This window comes from Apteryx mantelli, chromosome 16 (genome assembly GCF_036417845.1).
Source record: "Apteryx mantelli isolate bAptMan1 chromosome 16, bAptMan1.hap1, whole genome shotgun sequence".
Classification (NCBI taxonomy): Eukaryota; Metazoa; Chordata; class Aves; order Apterygiformes; family Apterygidae; genus Apteryx; species Apteryx mantelli.
The window spans coordinates 15,794,095-15,811,825 of NC_089993.1; the positions used below are offsets into that span (position 1 = coordinate 15,794,095).

The 17,731-nt window shown below is 48.7% G+C and overlaps 1 long non-coding RNA gene across 1 annotated transcript in view; it reads left to right on the top strand.

The window, feature by feature from the left end:
- Window positions 1-17,680, top strand: part of LOC106491312 (uncharacterized) — an 89,547-nt gene extending 71,867 nt beyond the window's left edge. The window contains exon 3 of the long non-coding RNA XR_001293757.2: window positions 17,603-17,680. This is a non-coding gene — a long non-coding RNA (uncharacterized lncRNA). The remainder of the gene's footprint in view (window positions 1-17,602) is intronic.
- The last annotated feature ends 51 nt before the right edge of the window (window positions 17,681-17,731 follow it).

The following is a 17,731-nucleotide window of genomic DNA, read 5'->3' on the forward strand; positions in this document are numbered from 1 at the left end:
ACTGTGGTTTAAATACACACAACAGAGGGGACAAATGCTTACCCTCATTTTACAGATGGGAAAGACACATGCCAAGACCAAGGTCTTGCTCCCCACTGGGGTGAACACCTCCGGTTCCTCTCAAAAGGCCAGAAATGCTGCACTGTCTGCTGAGAAAGACATGGTCTTTGCTGCAGGCAGAGATCTAGTGTATCAAGGAGGGTTGATCTAGAGCACTGGGGAGCGGAAATCTAGGGCATGGAGAGATCTAGGCAACCAAGGTGTAGAGATCTAGGGCATGGAGGAACAGAGATCTAGACTGTCAAGGAGTGGAGATCTAGGGCATCAAGGAGGGTTGCTCTAGAGTTTCGAGGAGCAGAGATCTAGGACTTTGAGGAGCAAGACATTACCTATCACTTCCATATGCTCTTGGAGCACTGACATCGCTCCCAGGCTCACAGCACAATGCAGGGACCGAAGGTCATGCAGGAAGGCAGAGATGGGACTGACACCAGGTGCTGGGCACAACCCTGTGTGGCTCAGGGGAGTGGGGGGACAAACTTCCATGAGAAAGCTGTTCCTCTGGGCTCTCCTGAACTCCCTTGCTTATGGAGGTTGTTCAGGAAAGCCCTGCCACAACTGGCAGCACAGGCTCCTCTGAGGGAGGATGCGGAGTCACTTCAGCCAGCAGGAGCAAGCCCTCCTCCCCGTAACAAGCAAAGGAACATCTAAACCAGCAGCAGTAAACACGATCTGTCTAAAAAATAGAGTCATGTTAACAGTTATTGATCTATAACTTTTAACCAATTTCTTTTTTACAATATTGGATGGAGTCCTAATTTTAGCTTTTTATGTTCGGCACTAGGCAAACGCCATTCCATCAGCAAAAAACAGCCCCTGTGGGCCAATCTGTGCCTCCCATTGAGCTGAATGATAGAGGACTGGAACAATATTTTTCGACAGATCAGTTCCTGTTCAGGGTAGCAGTGGCCATTATGCAAATCAAGCTGTAAGAAGTTTAAAAGTCTGGAACCATCATATTTCTTTATTTCATTAACATCAATGCAAGTGGGAGAGTTAATACGGCAGAATGATCCCATTCCAGGGCTTACACAAACGGTCCCCCTATCATTTAACAAGACTGGTGATTTCCGCTAATGGGTGCTCCCGGCAGCTGTACTGGGGGCATTGAGGCTTTTTACACAGCATGCAGCTGAGAGGGGTGGGCGACAAATGTCTCGGAGCAGATTAGCGCGCAGGAATCCTCTGCCCAAGCCAGCAGATGGCTGGGAGGCCCCTGCTTGCTGCAGCAGGCAGATGTCCAGGATGCTGGAGGGACAAGCAGGGGATCGATTACAAGGATCCAATTTCCCGCTGGCTCCTTGGTGATTTTGCTCACCCTGCTCCCCGCAGAGCACCCGCACAAAATCTCTTGCACCCCTAATGCAATTGCATTGTACCAGCACCATCACAAATATATGCCTTCACTGAAACCTCCGTACTCCCACGTACCCCTAACCTCCACCCACTGGTGCGCAGACACACACGTACACCAAAGGAGCAAACCAGAAAGGCTAACATCCCTCTCTGTGGCCCTGTTCAGCTGAGAATATTAGCAGTCAGCTCCCCTTTGCAAATTAGGAAATTGAGGCAGAGTGCTATCATGCCAGCAGGGAAATTGCAGGGTCTTGGGACTCAGCCCTTGCTTTCATGCCTAAAGCTGGGCATCAGCAGCACCCAGCTGGACATGAAGCCAGCCTGCCCTGTGCAGTTCTCTGCCAAGAAGCCAATTCCCTTTCCTTATCACACACCCTATCCAGCCATATAACACACACAAAAAAGACACAGACACATGCACACTCATATATACATATATATTTGCATAGAACTGGACAATAAAGACGCCACACTAATGGATCCCAACACTATAATAGCTCTGCTATAAATGGCAATGTCTTGGAGCATTACTGCTAAAGATTCCACCTTTTAGTGTTGAAACTTTTAATTGATTTTAAAATATGTGATCAATCAGAGTTAATCAGGGAAATATGAAGAAGCTATCGTATGCAAACACACAAAGACAGTATATAAACCACGATTAATGACCGCTTAAACAACAGTAGGAAAGAAAATACGATTATTTATTAGTGTTCATGAACAGTAATGGATAAAGTAATGAAGCAATAATATATGGGTGTGTTAGAAGCCAAACTTTATAACATTTAATAGCCAGTAGCCGTAAGTGACTTTTTATCAGACAGGTCAATGACACAGTTTGGAATAGTCTTTCCAAAGCAAGGAGATTGCCTCCCTCCTCTAAGCACCACCATTGCCCTCCAGTCACTGACAGGGCTAAGGAAGGTGGTCAGTCCCCAGCAAAGGTTGGGGCCGAGCCAAGAGCAACCCCGGGGCCTGGCCCCAAACCCAGGCTTCGTCCCAGGGCCAGGCCATGAGGAGAGAGCAGCTGCTGAAACAGTCAGGGCAGCTACTACCTATGCGTGATCACTCATCCACAGCCTGCCAGGGAGATGGTCTCTTCTCCCAAAAGCTGGCTAACCATGCACAGATGCAACCCGCTGCAAGGTTTTCAAACCTGCTGTGGCTTTAATTTTAAAGGGAGTGATTAAAATCAAGCTGCGGTACTGTGTCCCAGCCTGTGAAAACCAATCCCTCTTGTCTCAGGGCAGCCACTAGCTGAGCCAGAAACCTGCCATTAGTCATTTGCATAGGAACAACACTGGACACGTTCACCCACATGACAAGCACCAGTAAAAGCAACGTGCACTAGCAGCCCGTGCCGAACCATGCCAGGCAGGTTCCCGGCTGGCAGAAGTGATGCACAACCTTACCACAAAGTCATTTCCAAGAGCAGAGGAAGAAATGAAGTGAATTAAACCCAATTGTCTTCAGATGGTTTGGGGTGGGGATGAGGGCAATCTCTACCAGCATCACAAATGAGTGGGCAAAGGAAAGGACTAGAGTTATTAAGCCTGTGCCTGGGCTGAGGAGCTGGTGCACTCGGGCAGGGGAAGGCAGGCGAGTTTTCCACGGAGGCAGCTTGGAGTCCCCTAAGAGGGAAGGTCTCTCTTCGGCCACAGCTCCAGGTGAGCTGTCCAGGATTTAGCACAAAAGACTATTTAGCCTAAGCTGGCTTTATTCACACCCACGTAGCAAGACATTTGCAAGTCCCGAGCTATGCATTACCTAGACACACACTAACCTGTGCCTGCATACACACTCACTTTATGTCCAGCTGCACACATGACCATGCATTAGTGAATACCCAAATACCTTTGCCAGCAGTGCGAGCGCATTCGTGTATACCAGCATCACAAACTCCCAGCACTGCAGCCCTCCCATGCATATGCACAAAACTAGCCACCAGGACATGTACACACAGGTCTACACACCCGTGGGCCTACACACACAGTCTCCCCTCACCCCTGCCTTGTCTGCAAACTCATTTTGCTCTTTACTGTGCTAGACAGACCTTCCCGTGCACCCACTGCAGCACCCGCCGCCCCCAGGGACACGCAGAGGCAAGGCCTGCATCCCCCCCCCCCCAGCAGAGCCCTTTCTCCTTGCTGGCCTTCACTCAGCAGCTTGCAGCTTTGCAACCAAAACCATTCAGTTCCTCTTAATTAAGAAGCAGCACCCCATAATAGCCAATTGCTGCATGGTGCAACAGAGAGGCAGTAAGAGAGTGACTCCTGCAAAGGAGGAAGGGAGAAACCAGAGGAAACTCATCTTGTTACAGCATTTCCTAGAAGTCAAGCACAACCTAAGTCCAAAAGGTCACCAGCACATCACCCTTGCTGGCATCCCTGCAGAACGTGGGGGACTATCTGACTCATGCTCTCCCTCCCCAGAAGCAGCCCTCCTGGCACAGAAGCACAGGTATATACTGGTGGGACAGGCTTTTCTGTAGCTAAATGGGGACCACCAGCCTCGGCCTGGGTCATATTTTAGCACTGCACTTCTACCCCTGTTATTTATACCTCAACTTACAACCTTGCTGGGCTGCTGAAGGCCTAAAAAGGAGCAGACCACAGGCCAGGCCCCCACAGCCATGTCTTCCCTGGGGTTTTGGAAATGGACTGTGGGCATTGCAGCCCCTCGCTTTGAGCCCTGCTCCACGAGCAGCCTCTCTCCCACCAGGACTTGCGGTTCACTTGCAGTGGATGAACACCTTACTCTCACTGTCTCTTTTATTGCCTTGTGTGTTGGCCCCAGGATGTTTTATCACACCAGAGCACATAATACAAATGAAAAACAAAGGGGAAAAGTTTGAATCATTTTTTAATATATTCATCCCTGTGCCAGGGAACAATGATCCATCTGATTAAATTCGCATGCTGGAGTTTATTAAACCAGGTTGGCCTCTCTCACTTTCTCTCTCCTTTAGGCAGGGGCAAGCTCATTAAAATGAACACACTCTGCTCCCTCCCATTCGCAGTCCCCGCTTCATGCCACCTCTGTGTGGCTGCTATCTCCCAGGCATCACCAAAAGTGCAGTTTGCTGATGAACAGGGCTCTGCAATTCAGTTTTCTCTGGCAGCTGAACAGTGTTCAAGCCTTGGGGTGGTTTTTTTGGCAAAGGGTAGGACATGCTTTCAGCCCAAAAGGGCCTCATGGCTGCCATGAGCATCCCCCATCACTGTCAGGGCTGCACAGAGAGGCAGTGGGAAAAGGTCTGCCAAAAATAGAGAAGAGGGAGCTGGGGCAGCAGGAGAGCCCCAGAGCCTAATCACCTCACTCCAGCCCTGGCCATCCTCCTCAGTGGATCAGTTTTCTCATGTTTGTTAGTTGTTGCTTCTCCCATTAAGGTAATTAACGGGTATAAAGCACTTTGGATTCTGCACTAAGAATAAACTTATCTTTAATGCCAAGGTGATGGGTGGGTGTCTCTCCCTACTGCTGTACATGCTCCCGACCAACTCCCCACCTGGGTTCCTGAGCCTGCTGGCAGCCACCCACCCCGCTGCCGGCTCCCCTGGGCCGCCCCAGGAGCGCTGCCAGCCCAACCCAGGCACCCTTGCCAGCTCCCCAGGGGACACATTTCCAGGAGGCCAATATTTGCTGCACCTTCTCTTCCTCCTCAGCAGCCCTTCAGATGCAACCTAAGTCTGTTACACCCTGGTGATAACAGTGGTTTAGGGCATATAATCCCTCCTTTACTTGACTTTGGGTTATTTTGAGCAGGAGATTAAAGGAGATTATCTGCATCACCTGAGATGCTGCACTTTACCCCCTTCCCTCCATCCTGGGCCTCACCCAGGCCCAGGCTACAGAAACCCTCCCTCCTTCCCCCACGCTCAGCCATGCTCCAGTCTCAGAGCAGCTGGCTGCCTGGCCACAGGGCGCTGCCACGCGGCCGTCTGTCAAGCGGCCTCATTTCTGGACTCCTCTTCCTCACCCAGCCACCCTGCAGCATCACACATGCCCAAATCCTGGGCTGGGCCTGGAGACAGAAGGGAGGGAAGAGAGCCTGAGGAAAGTCCTCTGTTCGGGGCACTAGGAGCTCGCTGCAGAAACCACCTGATTCAACAGCAGCCGCTTGTCTCCATGTCCAGAGGATGGAGAGCGGTGCCTGTTCAGAGCATCTCACACACACACACAAACTCACAAAGACTTAGGAAAAGCACTTAATGTGCATTTCATGCTAGTCCAAGGAGGACTTCCTGCCCTCTGGCAGCACCAAGGCACAGCATCACCTGGCTGAGGCAGGGAGCTCCTTTCCACTCACTGGGGATGGATGCTGGACCTCTTGCTGCTGAGCTGGTCTCCAGCTCACTTCAGCCTGGATTTAGCAAAGCATTAAATGCTCCCTTGAATTCCTCCCAAAGCCTTGCTCAAATCAGCAGCTTTGCTGAATCAAGGTCTAAACTGGCAGAGCTACTAGGAATGACCAAGAAAGTTGATTATCTTTCCTAGTCAAGGCAAAGAGGCACTCAAGCATCCTGAAGGTGGGCAGTAGCTACCAAGAAGCAAGGGTTCCCCAGAAAAGCAGACACCCACACATGGCATCCCACAGGGACACATATGACCCATGCGCATATTCATGGCAAGCTCACACCTTCACGGGCTGTTTTTCCTCATTTCAGACTACACCAGGCTAGAATCCATCTGCCACCCTGGAAATTAATAGCAATCATTAAACAAAAAGAGCTGGCAAAAAGAAGCCTGAGGTGAAAAGCAGCTATTTCTGCCAGAAAAAAAATTAAAACTATTTAGACATACAGAAAGTCATTTATTACTGTGAAGTCCTCTCTCCACCTGGGGTTTAAATCTCATTACAGTTTGTCCAAAACAGATGTTACCCTTTTAGCAGTAGATTATTAACGATAAACTCAATTCCTCCAGAGAGGGTGGGTGTGCTGGGTTCACTTGTTTTTTCAACTTGGGTAACCTCCATATGAAATGTTTATGAAAGGACAGGCAATCCAAATCCTGGCACATCTCCCCATCTCTATTGTCTTGGACTCTCCAAAGTTAGCTTTTCCACTTTCCATTTCTTTCAGAGGTCTCGGAATTAGCAGAGAAACACAGCTGCTCAGAGGGCAGCCAAGAAGCAGGTGTTAGGAGACACATGCCTTGTCCTGCACTGGGATTTCGCGGAGGGAAAGGCAGCACGGACCAAAGGGGAAAGGGAAGCACAGGGAGAAGGGCTCTTGCATGTCACTACAGCACGAGTCCAGCAATGCCCATGCCAAGGCATGAACAGGTCCTACTGCTGCCTCGCGGCAGCTGCCTTTCCCCCAGCAGTTTGGCATCAGCCACACGTCAAACAAAACCAGTTTCTCCTGAATGGAGCCTGGCATGTACACAACCCGTTTTTCCAAGCTTTTTTGCTTTTACCTACATGTCTGCTGGCACCATACAGGAGATTCATCAGTTGCTCACACATCTGGGGCAGCTGGATGTCCTTTGGGGGGGAAAGACGGGCTTTGCACATCCCCGCAAGCACACGGGCAGTCCTCAAGCTTAGTGCCCATCAGTGTGGGGAAGGCGAGGGGGGGGAAAATTGGCTGACCTCAGGGAAAACCTGCCACGCAGGCACATGTTTTTTCTGTCTAGATTTAACGTAATAAAGATACCTGCTCAGGGATCTAGGAGCCATATTAACCATGCCGTAAATACAATCAAATAAAATACTAATATGAGCTCCACACGAATATGGCCATCTGGCTGCCCAGACATCTCCCTGACCGTTCCAGCTAGGAGGAAAAACACACCCAGCGCTCTCCAAAGACCCGACCCTATTAAAGAGATGTTCTCACAATGTTCCTTGGTGTGTGCCTGAGAAGTTGTCAGGTTCCAGCTATTTTGGGTCTGTTGAGGGCAAAGCCAATTCCAGCATCTCAGGGCTCTCTCAGAAAACACTTTGCTGGCCATACAATTTCTTCCACACGCCCAGGGAAGCAGCAAGGGCTCTACTGCTGACCACATCCATGACAGCACATTGCTGGAGGGGAGGCATTTCCCCACCACGGCATACCCCAGGCCTTCGGGTCTTATGGCTCATAACCAAAACCTTCATAGAGTCCTCCCAAAGGCAGCCTGTGTACATGCCCATGTAAACCATGGTACTCACTTCCTTGTGTGTATGGGGCATCCCCAAGATGAGTCCACTGCAACTGTCTGCTTCGGCTGTGCCAAGGCATGGCAAAATAACCATGAGACCTGCAGTAGCAGGAGGAAAGGGCTGTAAATCCATGGCTGAAGATAAGCTAATAAACAGCATCTGGGGTAAATAATCATGGTGGGCTCTGCCCTCTGCCAGGGGTACAGTCCCAACAACCTCCCACCCCTCCACCACATCACACGCTTATCTGCACCGAACCCTTTACACTCTCACCCCCATCCCTGACCGAGCTGGACACAGACCTGGAGCACCCAGGTCCACCAAGCCAGCCATCAGCAGGGAGGGCATGGTGGGGCTGAACACCCTTAACAGGGGTCAACAGACCAAGGTGCTTGTGGGGTGGAGTAGTTGCTTTTTGTTAAGTGCAAGTTGAAGGGATGTTATACACTTAGATTCTGCTCTTCAGTCAGAAAGGTTTACCCTTTGCCCTCAACAGCATTACAGATGAACTCGCTAAAGGCTTTTAGCTATCTCAGACTGAGCCATTTGTATGGTTGGCAACACCATGCCTTTAAGCCATTCCACTGTTTCCTGTTCTTCATCAATTCAAGCCTATAATCAGACCCAAAGCACATGAACATTCAAGTGCAAATATCTGATAATGGTACTTTGGAGACATGGACTATTCCAGAGCAATTGTGTCCAGAATCTATCTGCAATCTTCTAGTCATTCCTGGCCAAAAGGGCCATTTGGGGAGCAAGTCCTATAAAACTTTGGGGAAGGAAGGCAAGTGTAAACTTCCACAGTTGAAACAATGGAGATTTGCAGCTTCTTGAAGTGTTTTCCTCTAGGAATACAGCATCTGTTTGGGTCAGGAGATCAGGACATAGGTAGGGCTGGAAGTGTTGTAGGAGACCTGTCTTGACCTAGCAAAGGAGAAGGAGGCTCCTTCCCCTGAGAACCGACCAGCTGAGTTTGTCCCTGGTAGAGCCATGTGCAGGAGTGGGGCATACCTGGTAAGCTGTGCATGGAAGATGATCATGCTTGGTTTCCTCTGCAACACTTACCCAAAATAAACATTACACTGGTTTTGAAAACCTGCCTAAATGATTATTAACCTGCTCTTGGCCCATGCCAAGACAGTCTGCAGCGCTGAGCTAAAATTAGACCCAGGGGCACTGGGACTTGACAGATATCACTACATCCAGTCACCCCAAAAGTGGGCAGCCTGAGGGGTCAGCCCTAAGCTGAGCCCTTTAGAAGAGACCTTCCAGAGCAGAAAAGGCAGATCATAATTTTATGAAATAATTTAGATCAGAATGGATTTCTGGAGGTCTTCTCCAGCACCAACAGAAGAAGCAGGACCAATTTCAAAGGTGAATGAGTCAGGAGAGGATCAGAGGTGTTTGCTTACAGCACAGCCATAGAGCATGCCTATGTGCTGAAAGACACTTGCAAATGATTTGGTAACTCCCTTTTGCCTACCAGGGGGTCAGAGCAGGCAGTTACTAAAAAGTACTCCATGTGCGATATGTTTTCTCGTTCATCTGCCAACATTCAGCACTACAGTCAGCCTAGAAACTGGAACTGACCTAGTCACTGGCCAGAGACCCACAATTTCTCTGGCTTGAAGCCCCTTCAAAGGCAAAGAAAGGGACAGAGGAAAGAGTCCTTTAGAAAATATGACCTTGAGAAGAATTAGAACAAGCAAAACACTGCTGTAGCATAAAGGGGCAGCCATGGTGCTTAGAACCCCTTAATGTCTTTTCTAACACACCTGGCCATTTAACAGCTCCATCACCAGATTTTATTTTGAATAAAGTGGATTTTCCTGTCTGGAATGCAAAGGGTTATGCAGGCCTCCTGAAAAAGTAAGTTAACAAATGAAAACAAGAAAACCTTCTTTCAAATAACAGCAAAGATCTGAGCAAGGATGGCAATGCAGAGACAAGGCACAGCTCAGCTTCTGTCAGTATGTAGGAGCACCAGCAGCTTTGCTTCCCAGCACGGGGCTAGCTCCCTCCATTGTATTAGTGCTGGAAAAACACAGAGGAAGTACACTTTGAACTCCATCACTTTATTTACTGGGAGAAAAGTGGGAGTCCTGCTCCCATACCAGAACTACGCTTCCCCCAGTGTAACTTCAGCATAACTATCCCCTAATGAAGCTGTAATTCAGGCTGGTTATTTCCAAGAAAAAGACTCCATCAAGTAAAGATTAGAGTAGCTCTCTCCCATGGAAACATGCTTTCTTACCGCAACTGTTCTACCTGACTAGAGCTCTTAGTACTCTGTCTACTAAGATCTTTCACCTCCTCACCTTCCTCTAACTCTGACCCTCTAATTGTGCTCCTCGGTTATTTGAGGGCTCACTGCACTGTCACAAGCTGAAGCTGACATTTTCTCTGCTCATGCTGATATTTCAGAAGACTGGTTTAATGCACAGGTAACCAGCTGGGCTTATAAGATCGTTCACCAGGAAGATCATTTATACATTTACTTAAACTCAGCAGAGGATTTTGCTCAGTGGCCCACAGCAGTACGAGGTAGGGGCTGTCATCTCAATGGATCCTAGAAGCAAGGAGGCTGAGGTAGATGTAAATGACTTTGGACTGCAGCTGAGTGAAAAAGCAGAATATCTGTATTTGCTGAAATCCCAAGACCTGACCTGTCTTAAAAGTGTTGCTATTTTAACTCAGAATTTATTTTTCTAAAGAACAAAAAGGTTCCCCAAAACATTCTTACAAACAGGTTAATTTTGCACATTCCCAGATTGCAGTGCTGGCCTCAGTCTGGCCAGTGGGAGAAGGTGGAGACCTTTGAACTATAGCTGCTATTAGACACCACAGCACCTGCAGTTTACAGCTAACCTGGTCTGAAATTAAACATTTTGGTGGAAAACTTCCAACAAAGATAATAAGTTTTCAGCCAAGGGTTTAGCTTTGCAGAAAGTGCATTTCCCACCTGAAAGATTATTTTTCTAGAGAATTCCCCACCCAAACAACTGCAGAGAAAGTTGACTACTGCAGAAACCAGGGCTGGCTGTTCCCCCAGGGAAGGCAAGCCAGGACCAACGGCAACCCTGGCACAGGGAGTGCCCTTACCAGCCAGGGTGCAGTCCCACAGCATCTGAGCAGAACAGGCAGAGCAGGATAGTGACAACAGGGTCCATTGAGAGTCCCAGACAAGGCAAGCCATGAACCAGATCCAGGGTCCCTCCAGGAAGTCCAGTCAAGATCAAAAGGAGATGAGAACCAGAGGCAGCACTTGAGACAAATTACAACATACGTCTGAGGCGTTCATCCAGGAGACAAACTACCTAACACGTACATCTGAGGTTTACCCAGGAGGCAGGACCAGAAGCAGGACTGGAGACAGGCAAACCTATAGCATAGCTCAGGAAAAGACCAAGTGCCCAAGCCTGAGTTTAAATAGAGCTCCTGGGCTCATAGACAGGGGGTGTGGGTGGAGGTCCCAGGTGAGGCTGGTCAGGGCCATTAAGGCCTGTTAGTCTCCTCAGGACTTTGACAAGTTGCAGGTCAGGCTCCCCAAACTGGCATTGGCTTGGCCTCTGATCTGCAAAGTGTGGAGTCCTACGCCTCCTGCAAGGATCCTACAAAATGCTCCAGCACCTAAAGAGAGTCTGTGGACACCAAAGGGCTGTCAGTGTCCTGGACTTTTTTTGACTTGTGTTGCCCTTGATAGGAACAACCTGGGGATAGAAACACTGGTCTTGGGCCACATAGTGCCCATGAGTGTGATTACCTCTATCAATCAATCACCCCCCTATGTAGAGACCAAATATGTGATTTATGTTGATTTCTCCAAAGCTACCCCAGAAAAATGATCTCTTCCCCGTCCTTCACTTGGCTACTTGCCACCTTGTCTGGTCTCTGTCCTCCCAGGTCTCAGTAAAAGCTACCCTGCATGTGATGCTGGGCCCTTACCTCTCAGCCCTTCTCCACCTCTCTGGTTCATTCCCTCTTCATTTCTCTGCAAATCTCAATGGAAAACATATCTCTTCTCCCTTGCATATTTTTCTTAAATAATAAATAATAGCAAGAGAGAACTGTCTGGGATTGACTGGAGAACTCTATTATCTAGCACTGTGAAGCATTTGGGAATAAGGTTGGGATGCACAAAATGCTCTCTAAACCCTATCTGTGGAGGGAATATTAGTAGTGGGGCATCTGGACAGAAAATGAACATGAATTTTATAGGCCTGGGCATCTTTATTATTCAGCATGGTGGTGATGCTAACCAATATCACCCAGCAGGAGGCATGTAATGAATGCCAGGAATATGAATGAGCAAGAAAACCTGCCTGGAAGCTTTCTTTCCGCACCTGACATATACGGAATGGACATTAAGCCATTTAGGGGAAACTTCATCACTAATGAATGTTTTCTTTGCCATCTTAGAGCTGTTTCCTTGGATTATTTTACACATAATGAAGAGCCAAGGTTCATTTTAGCATTTGGTGCCTGTTAGCCAAATTTTCCTTCCCCACCTCTTTGTGTGATTAAACATTTATCATTTGTAATGTATCGCTCCTGTTTCGCTGTGGCTCTCTGCGTACTGGGGCTCCTTCTTTTATTGATAAAATTACCTGGGCAGCTATTAAAGAGGATCTAAGAGAAGAGGAAATATGGCCAGATAGAGATGAAGCAGCGAGGGAGAACAAAGTATGGAGATACGGCAATGCCGAGGAGAGGAGCCCTGTTGTGTCTATGTGTGTATATGCACGCACACACACACACACACGCATGCTAATCTGGCTAGTTGCCTTCACTCAGTAAATCTAATCCACAATTTGAAATAACTCATTCAGCAGAATAACAAAATTAGGAATTGAGTGCCAGGACAGCATATTTTATATGTGCTGCCCAGCTCTCTTTCCCTCTACCTCCCCAACCCCCACAGCTGCTTTGTTTGCTTCCTTGCAGCTGCTGCTCTGGTTTAATTTACTGAGATGCCATTAGTCGGGAGGTGGAAGCAAAAACTTAACAGCCAGCTTGCACTGGTTTTCAGAGCCTTGGCTTTGCATTTTCCTTTCCACCCCCATTGCTCTGGGTTTTCAGCCAGGATGCATTTGATGCTGTCCAACCAGTCCAGGCTGCGGCCTTGTGCACATCTCAAAATCACAGTGGTTCCTCTTTGCCTGTGGGTCCTTGACAAGGACCAGGGCTAGGGGAACAGGGACAAGTAGGAGGGGACAGCGTCACGGGTCAGCATGGATCTACGCTCTTGCAAGGATACTGGAGATCAGAGGTGAGCAGCGTTGGCTGTGGGAGTCCTCGTTGCCAATTTACAGGCCTCAGTAAATCATGTAAACATGCCATCTCAGGTGGCAAGCACCACCACGCTGCCTTGTGAAGCAAAAGGAAAGGGAAATATCCACAGTGCGTAGGTAACTCTTGCAAGGACTGATATTTCCTGCAAGCTCGGGGTCAGTGCCGAATGGGTACCACTGCCTTCCTGCAAACATGGCCTGTTGTTATTGACAACATGGAGCCAGAGTTCAAGATGCCTCTGGTTTAGATTAAATTCGTCATGTCAAATCACTGCTGTTGTCATTTCACACTGGCTTCATGCTTCGCTTTTGCTTCTTTCTAAAGCAGTGAAGAAAAACCCAAATTCTCCATTTTCCTTGTTGGTTTTCACATTAGAGCTGTAGGTGGCTGGTTCCCAGGTTTTCCTAGGAGGGTCTGTGGGAGGCTGGAGAACTGGGAAAAGTACTGTGTGATTGGGATACTGGAAGAATGAAACCACAACAGCTGGGCAAAGAGGAATTATTTAGGCAAGCTGGTTAAAACCCTAGTTTCTCTTACTGGATTTTCTCCAGATATATTCAACTCACCAAACTGGGAGAAAAGACCAGGCAGAAGAAGAATCTCTGCTCTGACCATTGCAGGGAAGAGGCAGGAGGGCTGCTCCTACCGTCTGCCGGAGTGGCGTCCCAAAAGCAGAAAATCAGGGACAGCAGAAGGCTCCTTGGCCAGCCAGCTGCTCTATTTCTAACATGCAAAAATGAAGCCCAAGTTTTCAGAGTAGAAGCAAACAGAAAAGGGGGATTAGAGGGGAGGTAAAAAGTAGAAAAAGGAAGGAGGAGAAACTTCTGGATCTCTATTTTCTGCTGTTAAGGGGATATTAGCCAGGAACCTCTGCAAGTGCCCCCACTCCCATCCTGCCTTGCAGGCTGCTAAGTCCTGGTTGATGTTGTAGCACACATGCACGCGCACACCCACATGCGCTTGCGTTGACGTGATGCTGGGAAGGAGGCTTTCGAAAGCCAACAAGATGAACAATTATCTCTTCCATGCAAAGCAACAAGGCCCACTTTTCCACTCCCCAGTCATGTCCTGGCAATCTAATAAAAAGGGAGATTAGCCCCTCTTTCCTCTCTTGCATCTCCTTAATGCTGTCATTTTATTCACACTTTGCAAAGCAAATAAACCAGCAAATTGCTTGCTTTAATGAGCTGAAATTAAACTCAGGCTGCTGATAAAATGCCTTTTCTCCTTTCTGTTGGTGCAAAGGACTTGTCTGATAGGCAGCATACAGGAAAGCAGAGAAAACACACAGCAGGAACCTCATTGAACGTTTTTGAGTCATTTACAGTCACTCTTCCTCACCCCAGACACCTCCAATTAGACCAGGGAGGCATGTGGGTGATGAGAAGGCTACTGGGGATTAGCCTTGCAAGGTCTGTGGAGGATCTGTCTCTGCTCTTGGCTCACAGGATGGTCCCGCTCAGTTAGCTAAAGCTCTGTGGCACATGCTGAAGCCTACTGCCTCCCAGGGAGACAGTGACATGAAACACCATCTCTTCCAATAAAAAGGTTGGTCTGCCTCTGCAGGGCAATCCCAAACACAAGCTTGCCCAGAGACTGAGCTGATGTTTTGGCTTGGGTCAAAATGGGATTTAGGGGAGGTGGAGTAAGTGCCTACAAAAGAGAAGATGCCAAAATGCATCACTCCTTGCTGCCTGTGTTGTCTCAATTAGGCAGGGCTTTCTCTGCCTGCAGGAGGCCCCCATAACGCACAAGCCCAGAGAGGGAAAGCAAGGAGATGCTTGCACTGAGGGAGAGGTCTATGGGGGCAGCAGGCAAAGAAAGCACCCTCCATGCCGTCCTGAGGGGACAACTGGGGCAACCCCTAGATGATGGCTCTGCAGGCCAGTGCTACCGATCTTTCTTCCACGCCTTTGGGGCAATGTGAGAAGCTACAGACCTGGCTGGTCCCTGTGGTAGGAAAGAACAGGAAAATCCAGAGCCCGCCTCATGATGGGATGGGATGAAACTCTCCGCCTGTAGCACAGCACATCCTCTGGGATTTTCAGCCCCAACAAGGAGAGCTCAGGGCACTTTCATTCAGTCTCTCACACCCCTACAAAGCAGTATCATTATCTCACAGTAATGGTAGAGGAGAGTGAAGCGCAGAGGTTAATTACTTTGCCCAGTGCTGGGAGGCATGTGGCAGCAGACAGCTCTCAGCCGAGCACTTCAGCCCAGCCTCCCCGTCAGCTGGGCAAGCAGCAAGGGGTGGGCAGCCACCCTGCGATGCCCCAGGAGCACGGTCCCTCTTCCCTTCCACGCTGGCTCCGAGACTCAGCTGCACCTGAAATGGGCTGCCAGGTTCTCTTCAAAGAGTCCCAGCAGAGGGACAACATATCCTTGCAAATGTGCTCCTGCTAGTGCAGCAGGTACTGGTCCCAGAGATAAGGGTTACTCACATCATCATTGACAGTAACACTGCAGTGGTACGGGGGTTTAAACTGGAATAGCAGTGTAAAAACAGGCCAAAGCCCAATTTTCTACTTCCAGGAAGAATGAGACCTGAGATTCATCTGCCTTGCCCTCAATATCATCTCCTCCACCCAGACTCCCACTTCTAATAAACTCTTACAACCTGATTTCTCTGAGCTTTCTGCTAAACGTAGCTGAAGCAGGAGAGCAAGCTCAGTAGGCACTGCAGAGCTGAGGAGATGCAGAGAGAGACCTACAAGTACCCAGGCAGGGCCCCCACAGACACATCATCTCCTTAGCAAGTCAAGTCAGTACACCTCACCCACACACATCTGCACACCCGCTGCAGACAGAACAGTCCTCAGGAAAGGTGTACTGCAAATCCTGCCCTTGTAAGGGGCACTGGGGTGTCTGGGGTGTGATTTCCTCCGCAGACCTCACCTTCACCCTGCAGCTGGTGGGGCAGCTGCTGGAGGACAGAGTGGCAGGAAAGTCTCATGTGCCAGAGTGCTGACGTGAGAACAGATCTTGTTATTCATGTAATGTAAACCCAACTGTTCCACCAGGGAATAGACTCGTTCACGATCCAGAAAGAACAAATAAACTGTGTCACTGCTCATTATTACTGGCCTATTTACAGAGGTATAAACTGTGGATGGTTAACAGGACTCTCTGCAGTGAAACATGGTCTGCTTCATATCCTGGTGTTCATGGGTGGAAAAGAAGGACCCGGTTTCTCCAGGACGAGGGCTAGGGTGTAGTGTCTGCTGCTAAATGCCCCTTGACAATCAGCTTTGCGTGCAGGTGAGCATCACCCATCACAGTCCCTTCATTGCCTAGGTGCTGGGAAATGGTTTGGACACCAAGTTCTGGATTTACAAGATTATGCAGATCTAGTGAAAGGCAATTCAAATATAAGTCATGCTCCCATTTCCTTTATGGATGCCCAAGAAACCTCCAGTTCTTACCAGCTATGTTTTCAAGGAGTGATGGTGTTGTCTTCATGGCTTCCTACAGTCTGCCCTGGGACAAGGAATACAGCCAAACACAGCTCCCATTCCTACAGTATGAAGGACTTTCTAGGAAGGCCATGACGTTGCCTCCCGGCTGTGAGTAGCTCCATCTCTCCCACAACTGTACCCCTCCTACTGGCCCAGAGAGCTCTTCGGCAGTAGAGATGTCTGCAGGTGATGTTTTCAACTTCTTGCTGAAAAACAAAACCCAAAAGATACTGAAGATCATGCAGTTCCCTCCTCATCATTTTTGCCTTCCTCTACTTCCTTATTAGAGGAAGTAGAAGTGCTGTCCACAGATATTTATGTTTAGTCAAAAAACAGAAGTTTAATAGAAAACACGAGCCAGGAATTAAAGTATTTTTCTATGGCAAGTGAGGCTGCTGGCAGCCCCAGAGGTTTCTTTCCCCAGAGGTTTGTATCTAGTGAAGGCTCCTCCTGGTTTTCGAACTGGGCTGTTTCTGGCCAGGGAGGGAAGATATTGTCCTCTCTTCTGCAAATACTCACATTATGTCGTTGAAAGGTTGGGAGCCCTCCCTGCCTCTGCTCCTGCACACCCAGGAGGGAGAGACAGGTCCTGGGGACAGGAAGCAAGCACCAGCCACAGACAAGGAAATCGGATGTTGGACAATCGAATTTGCATGTTTTGTGATTAACCAGCGTCCCGAAACTATTGCCCAGGTTCCCAGAAACTGCATAGGCACTTGATGTTGGGCTTTATCACAGATGCTACACAGCAATGCAGTCAGAAAGTCCTTGATCACCTCCATGGTGTCCTTATCATCATCCACTTCTGTGGGCACCGTTGCTATACACACCAGCACATGAGACAGTTAGGATTCCCCTCAGCAAAACTCTGCAGCATCAGACCTACATCAGAGCAAGTTGTCTAGACTTCATCTGCCATCAGCAGAGAGGAACAGACACTTCTGGGGCACCAATCCTCTCCTCCTAAGGTAGACACCTAAATAGGTCAGACAAATTATGCCCTGGATGTGTATTGTCCTCGCCACTGCCAATAACGTGACACTGGACAAAGCGCTCAAAGGAGGAGGGCCTCCACAGTCAACGACCAACCTCCCTAGTGCTGCCAAACATGAATGTCTGTGCTCAAATTAACCAAAGGCTCCTGGAAAGGTAGAAGCCAGATTTAGAAAGCAATCCCCTAACATTAGGAGGGTAGTTGGGCACAGCTTGGCACCTGAAAGCATTGCCAATACCACTAAATGTTAACTGTCTCCCCTTTGTATTTAGTTTGCGCTTTTGTTTTGTGCAGGTGAGCCAAGTGACCAGGCACAGAGAGACAGACCCACAGAGGCAAATGGAGATGGAGGCCAGTGTCGCGATGAGCTGCAAAAAGAAAACAAGGAGATGTACTATAAAAAGTGAGTGGAAGGCTTGTCTC